This window comes from Oryctolagus cuniculus, chromosome 13, assembly GCF_964237555.1.
Source record: "Oryctolagus cuniculus chromosome 13, mOryCun1.1, whole genome shotgun sequence".
Classification (NCBI taxonomy): Eukaryota; Metazoa; Chordata; class Mammalia; order Lagomorpha; family Leporidae; genus Oryctolagus; species Oryctolagus cuniculus.
Genome location: NC_091444.1, coordinates 81604863 through 81611607, shown reverse-complemented (window position 1 = coordinate 81611607; position 6745 = coordinate 81604863).

Here is a 6745-nt window from a genome sequence, read left to right as displayed (position 1 = left end):
GAGCTTTGATTTTGAGGCTGGAATATGGAGTTCAAGACACGGAAGGAATGGTCTTTTTCAATCAGGGCACAGCTGTTGGCTTGCTCCAATTCTGGCTTTCTGTCATGGTTTTGGGTGCCTCAGCCGAGTTTTGGTTTCCTGAGCGGCAATTTCCTAAATGATTTCTTAGTCTGAGTTGGTTTTGCCTTCTTCCTTCCCAAATTTTGTATTCTGACGCAATACAAACACGAGTTTAGGCAGCAGATCCATTATGAAATAAAAACCAAAACCAATGAGCGTGTCATGCTTAGAATTCTAGAGGCAGCACGACCAACATGAGTTTTTGTGTTTTGGACAAAGTAATGGAACCCTTTTGCAGAGGGGAACGATAATAAATTCCCCAAATCAGTTTGCCAGCGATTTTCAGGTGAATTGAATGAGTTTTCCAAAGCCAGTCAGCTGGGAGGGGTGGATGAATCCGGAAACAGCCTGTTTCCTTGGGACTAAATCAAGCCCACTATCAAAAAGGACTCTTCCATTTCTTTGGCTCTTTTCACATTTTTCTTCTTTATCATGGTTTGTTATGAATTTTCTGATGTGAGCTTTGATTTTGAGGCTGGAATATGGAGTTCAAGACACGGAAGGAATGGTCTTTTTCAATCAGGGCACAGCTGTTGGCTTGCTCCAATTCTGGCTTTCTGTCATGGTTTTGGGTGCCTCAGCCGAGTTTTGGTTTCCGAGCGGAAATTTCCTAAATGATTTCTGGGTCTGAGTTGGTTTTGCCTTCTTCCTTCCCAAATTTTGTATTCTGACGCAATACACACACGAGTTTAGACAGCAGATCCATTATGAAAGAAAAAACAAAACCAATTAGCGTGTCATGCTTAGAATCCTAGAGGCAGCACGACCAACATGAGTTTTTGTGTTTTGGAAAAAGAAATGGAACGCTTTTGCAGAGGGGAATGATAATTAATTCCCCAAATCAGTTTGCCAGCGTTTTTCAGGTGAATTGAATGAGTTTTCCAAAGCCAGTCATCTGGCAGGGGTGGATGAATCCGGAAACAGCCTGTTTCCTTGTGACTAAATCAAGCCCACTATCAAAAAGGACTCTTCCATTTCTTTGGCTCTTTTCACATTTTTCTTCTTTATCATGGTTTGTAATGAATTTTCTGATGTGAGCTTTGATTTTGAGGCTGGAATATGGAGTTCAAGACACGGAAGGAATGGTCTTTTTCCATCAGGGCACAGCTGTTGGCTTGCTCCAATTCTGGCTTTCTGTCATGGTTTTGGGTGCCTCAGCCGAGTTTTGGTTTCCTGAGCGGCAATTTCCTAAATGATTTCTGAGTCTGAGTTGGTTTTGCCTTCTTCCTTCCCAAATTTTGTATTCTGACGCAATACAAACACGAGTTTAGACAGCAGATCCATTATGAAATAAAAACCAAAACCAATGAGCGTGTCATGCTTAGAATTCTAGAGGCAGCACGACGAACATGAGTTTTTGTGCTTTGGAAAAAGAAATGGATCCCTTTTGCAGAGGGGAACGAAAATTAATTCCCCAAATCAGTGTGCCAGCGATTTTCAGGTGAATTGAATGAGTTTTCCAAAGCCAGTCAGCTGGGAGGGGTGGATGAATCTGGAAACAGCCTGTTTCATTGTGACTAAATCAAGCACACTATCAAAAAGGACTCATCCAAATCTTTGGCTCTTTTCACATTTTTCTTCTTTATCATGGTTTGTTATGAATTTTCTGATGTGAGCTTTGATTTTGAGGCTGGAATATGGAGTTCAAGACACGGAAGGAATGGTCTTTTTCAATCAGGGCACAGCTGTTGGCTTGCTCCAATTCTGGCTTTCTGTCATGGTTTTGGGTGCCTCAGCCGAGTTTTGGTTTCCTGAGAGGCAATTTCCTAAATGATTTCAGGGTCTGAGTTGCTTTTGCCTTCTTCCTTCCCAAATTTTGTATTCTGACGCAATACACACACGAGTTTAGACAGCAGATCCATTATGAAAGAAAAAACAAAACCAATTAGCGTGTCATGCTTAGAATCCTAGAGGCAGCACGACCAACATGAGTTTTTGTGTTTTGGAAAAAGAAATGGAACGCTTTTGCAGAGGGGAACGATAATTAATTCCCCAAATCAGTTTGCCAGCGATTTTCAGGTGAATTGAATGAGTTTTCCAAAGCCAGTCAGCTGGGAGGGGTGGATGAATCCGGAAACAGCCTGTTTCCTTGTGACTAAATCAAGCCCACTATCAAAAAGGACTCTTGCATTTCTTTGGCTCTTTTCATATTTTTCTTCTTTATCATGGTTTGTAATGAATTTTCTGATGTGAGCTTTGATTTTGAGGCTGGAATATGGAGTTCAAGACTGGAAGGAATGGTCTTTTTCAATCAGGGCACAGCTGTTGGCTTGCTCCAATTCTGGCTTTCTGTCATGGTTTTGGGTTCCTCAGCAGAGTTTTGGTTTCCTGAGTGGCAATTTCCTAAAGGATTTCTGGGTGTGAGTTGGTTTTGCCTTCTTCCTTCCCAAATTTTGTATTCTGACGCAATACAAACACGAGTTTAGACAGCAGATCCATTATGAAATAAAACCAAAACCAATGAACGTGTCATGCTTAGAATTCTAGAGGCAGCACGGCCAACATGAGTTTTTGTGCTTTGGAAAAAGAAATGGAACCCTTTTGCAGAGGGGAACGATAATTAATTCCCCAAATCAGTGTGCCAGCGATTTTCAGGTGAATTGAATGAGTTTTCCAAAGCCAGTCAGCTGGGAGGGGTGGATGAATCTAGAAACAGCCTGTTTCCTGGTGACTAAATCAAGCCCACTATCAAAAAGGACTCTTCCATTTCTTTGGCTCTTTTCATATTTTTCTTCTTTATCATGGTTTGTAATGAATTTTCTGATGTGAGCTTTGATTTTGAGGCTGGAATATGGAGTTCAAGACCGGAAGGAATGGTCTTTTTCAATCAGGGCACAGCTGTTGGCTTGCTCCAATTCTGGCTTTCTGTCATGGTTTTGGGTGCCTCAGCCGAGTTTTGGTTTCCTGAGCGGCAATTTCCTAAATGATTTCTGAGTCTGAGTTGGTTTTGCCTTCTTCCTTCCCAAATGATGTATTCTGACGCAATACAAACACGAGTTTAGGCAGCAGATCCATTATGAAATAAAAACCAAAACCAATGAGCGTGTCATGCTTAGAATTCTAGAGGCAGCACGACCAACATGAGTTTTTGTGTTTTGGAGAAAGTAATGGAACCCTTTTGCAGAGGGGAACGATAATAAATTCCCCAAATCAGTGTGCCAGCGATTTTCAGGTGAATTGAATGAGTTTTCCAAAGCCAGTCAGCTGGGAGGGGTGGATGAATCCGGAAACAGCCTGTTTCCTTGGGACTAAATCAAGCCCACTATCAAAAAGGACTCTTGCATTTCTTTGGCTCTTTTCACATTTTTCTTCTTTATCATGGTTTGTAATGAATTTTCTGATGTGAGCTTTGATTTTGAGGCTGGAATATGGAGTTCAAGACACGGAAGGAATGGTCTTTTTCAATCAGGGCACAGCTGTTGGCTTGCTCCAATTCTGGCTTTCTGTCATGGTTTTGGGTGCCTCAGCCGAGTTTTGGTTTCCTCAGCGGCAATTTCCTAAAGGATTTCTGGGTCTGAGTTGCTTTTGCCTTCTTCCTTCCCAAATTTTGTATTCTGACGCAATACAAACACGAGTTTAGACAGCAGATGCATTATGAAATAAAAAACAAAACCAATTAGCGTGTCATGCTTAGAATTCTAGAGGCAGCACGACCAACATGAGTTTTTGTGTTTTGGACAAAGAAATGGAACCCTTTTGCAGAGGGTAAAGATAATTAATTCCCCCAAATCAGTTTGCCAGCGATTTTCAGGTGAATTGAATGAGTTTTCCAAAGCCAGTCAGCTGGGAGGGGTGGATGAATCCGGAAACAGCCTGTTTCCTTGGGACTAAATCAAGCCCACTATCAAAAAGGACTCTTCCATTTCTTTGGCTCTTTTCACATTTTTCTTCTTTATCATGGTTTGTAATGAATTTTCTGATGTGAGCTTTGATTTTGAGGCTGGAATATGGAGTTCAAGACACGGAAGGAATGGTCTTTTTCAATCAGGGCACAGCTGTTGGCTTGCTCCAATTCTGGCTTTCTGTCATGGTTTTGGGTGCCTCAGCCGAGTTTTGGTTTCCTCAGCGGCAATTTCCTAAAGGATTTCTGGGTCTGAGTTGCTTTTGCCTTCTTCCTTCCCAAATTTTGTATTCTGACGCAATACAAACACGAGTTTAGACAGCAGATGCATTATGAAATAAAAAACAAAACCAATTAGCGTGTCATGCTTAGAATTCTAGAGGCAGCACGACCAACATGAGTTTTTGTGTTTTGGACAAAGAAATGGAACCCTTTTGCAGAGGGTAAAGATAATTAATTCCCCCAAATCAGTTTGCCAGCGATTTTCAGGTGAATTGAATGAGTTTTCCAAAGCCAGTCAGCTGGGAGGGGTGGATGAATCCGGAAACAGCCTGTTTCCTTGGGACTAAATCAAGCCCACTATCAAAAAGGACTCTTCCATTTCTTTGGCTCTTTTCACATTTTTCTTCTTTATCATGGTTTGTAATGAATTTTCTGATGTGAGCTTTGATTTTGAGGCTGGAATATGGAGTTCAAGACACGGAAGGAATGGTCTTTTTCAATCAGGGCACAGCTGTTGGCTTGCTCCAATTCTGGCTTTCTGTCATGGTTTTGGGTGCCTCAGCTGAGTTTTGGTTTCCTGAGCGGCAATTTCCTAAAGGATTTCTGGGTCTGAGTTGGTTTTGCCTTCTTCCTTCCCAAATTTTGTATTCTGACGCAATACAAACACGAGTTTAGACAGCAGATCCATTATGAAAGAAAAAACAAAACCAATGAGAGTGTCATGCTTAGAATTCTAGAGGCAGCACGACCAACATGAGTTTTTGTGTTTTGGAAAAAGAAATGGAAGCCTTTTGCAGAGGGGAACGATAATTAATTCCCCAAATCAGTGTGCCAGCGATTTTCAGGTGAATTGAATGAGTTTTCCAAAGCCAGTCAGCTGGGAGGGGTGGATGAATCCAGAAACAGCCTGTTTCCTTGTGACTAAATCAAGCCCACTCTCAAAAAGGACTCTTGCATTTTTTTGGCTCTTTTCACATTTTTCTTCTTTATCATGGTGTGTAATGAATTTTTTTTTAAACTTTTATTTAATGAATATAAATTTCCAAAGTACAGCTTATGGATTACAATGGCTTGCCCCCCATAACGTCCCTCCCACCCGCAACCCTCCCCTTTCCCACTCCCTTTCCCCTTCCATTCACATCAAGATTCATTTTCGATTCTCTTTATATACAGAAGATCAGTTTAGCATACATTAAGTAAAGATTTCAACAGTTTGCTCCTACACAGAAACATAAAGTGAAAAATACTATTTGAGTACTAGTTATAGCATTAAATCTCAATGTACAGCCCACTAAGGACAAAGATCCTACATGAGGAGTAAGTACACAGTGACTCCTGTTGTTGACTTAACAAATTGACACTCTTGTTTGTGGCATCAGTAATCACCCTAGGCTCTTGTCATGAGTTTCCAAGGCTATGGAAGCCCCCTGAGTTCACTGACTCTGATAATATTTAGACAAGGCCATGGTCAAAGTGGAAGTTCTCTCCTCCCTTCAGAGAAAGGTACCTCCTTCTTTGATGACCCGTTCTTTCCACTGGGATCTCACTCGTGGAGATCTTTCATTTTTTTTTTTTCCCCAGAGTGTCTTGGCTTTCCATGCCTGAAATACTCTCATGGGCTTTTCAGCTGGATCTGCATGCCTTAAGGGCTGATTCTGAGGCCAGAGTGCTGTTTAGGACATCTGCCATTCTATGGGTCTGCTGTGTATCTCACTTCCCATGTTGGATCATTCTCTCCCTTTTTGATTCTATCAGCTAGTATTTGCAGACACTATTCTTGTTTATGTGATCCCTTTGGTTCTTAGTCCTATCATTATGATCAATTGTGCACAGAAATTGATCACTGGGACTAGTGAGATGGCATTGGTACATGCCACCTTGATGGGATTGAATTGGAATCCCCTGGTATGTTTCTAACTCTACCGTTTGAGGTAAGTCAGCTTGAGCATGTCCCGAATTGCACATCTCTTCTAATGAAGAACTGGATTAAGGATTCCTCTGGGTTGCCTTTAGAAATCTCTCTTTTTTTTAAATAATAGGTAAAATCCAACAATTTTATGTAGTACAAGCAAGTGGTATTTATCCCACGTAAGCAAGGCTGTCAGCATTTTAAAAAATCAATAAATTGGACATACTACACAAACTGCAAAAATGTTAAATGGTTACATCAACTTTTGTAAAAGATATTTGGCATAAAAAAACTGAGCAAACAAGAAACAGAAGAGAAATTCCTCATCTAGATAAAGAATATCTACCAAAACCAACTTTAATAGTGAAATTGGACAGTTTTCCCTTAAGTTGGGGAAAGGGGGAAGTGTCTTTTTCTCACCACTACTTTTCAATATTATGGTGGAATTACTAGACAGTGCAGTAACACAAAGAAAGGATACAAAATGCATACATATTGGGAAGGAAGACATAAAACTGCTAGCAAATGTCATTATTGCATGTATAGAAAATTCAAAAGTACATCATAAGTACCCCTGGAACAATGTTAGTGTAGCAAAGTGGCGAATTACATGTACAATTTAATTGTTGTTCCATGTATGGGTAAGAGCTAGG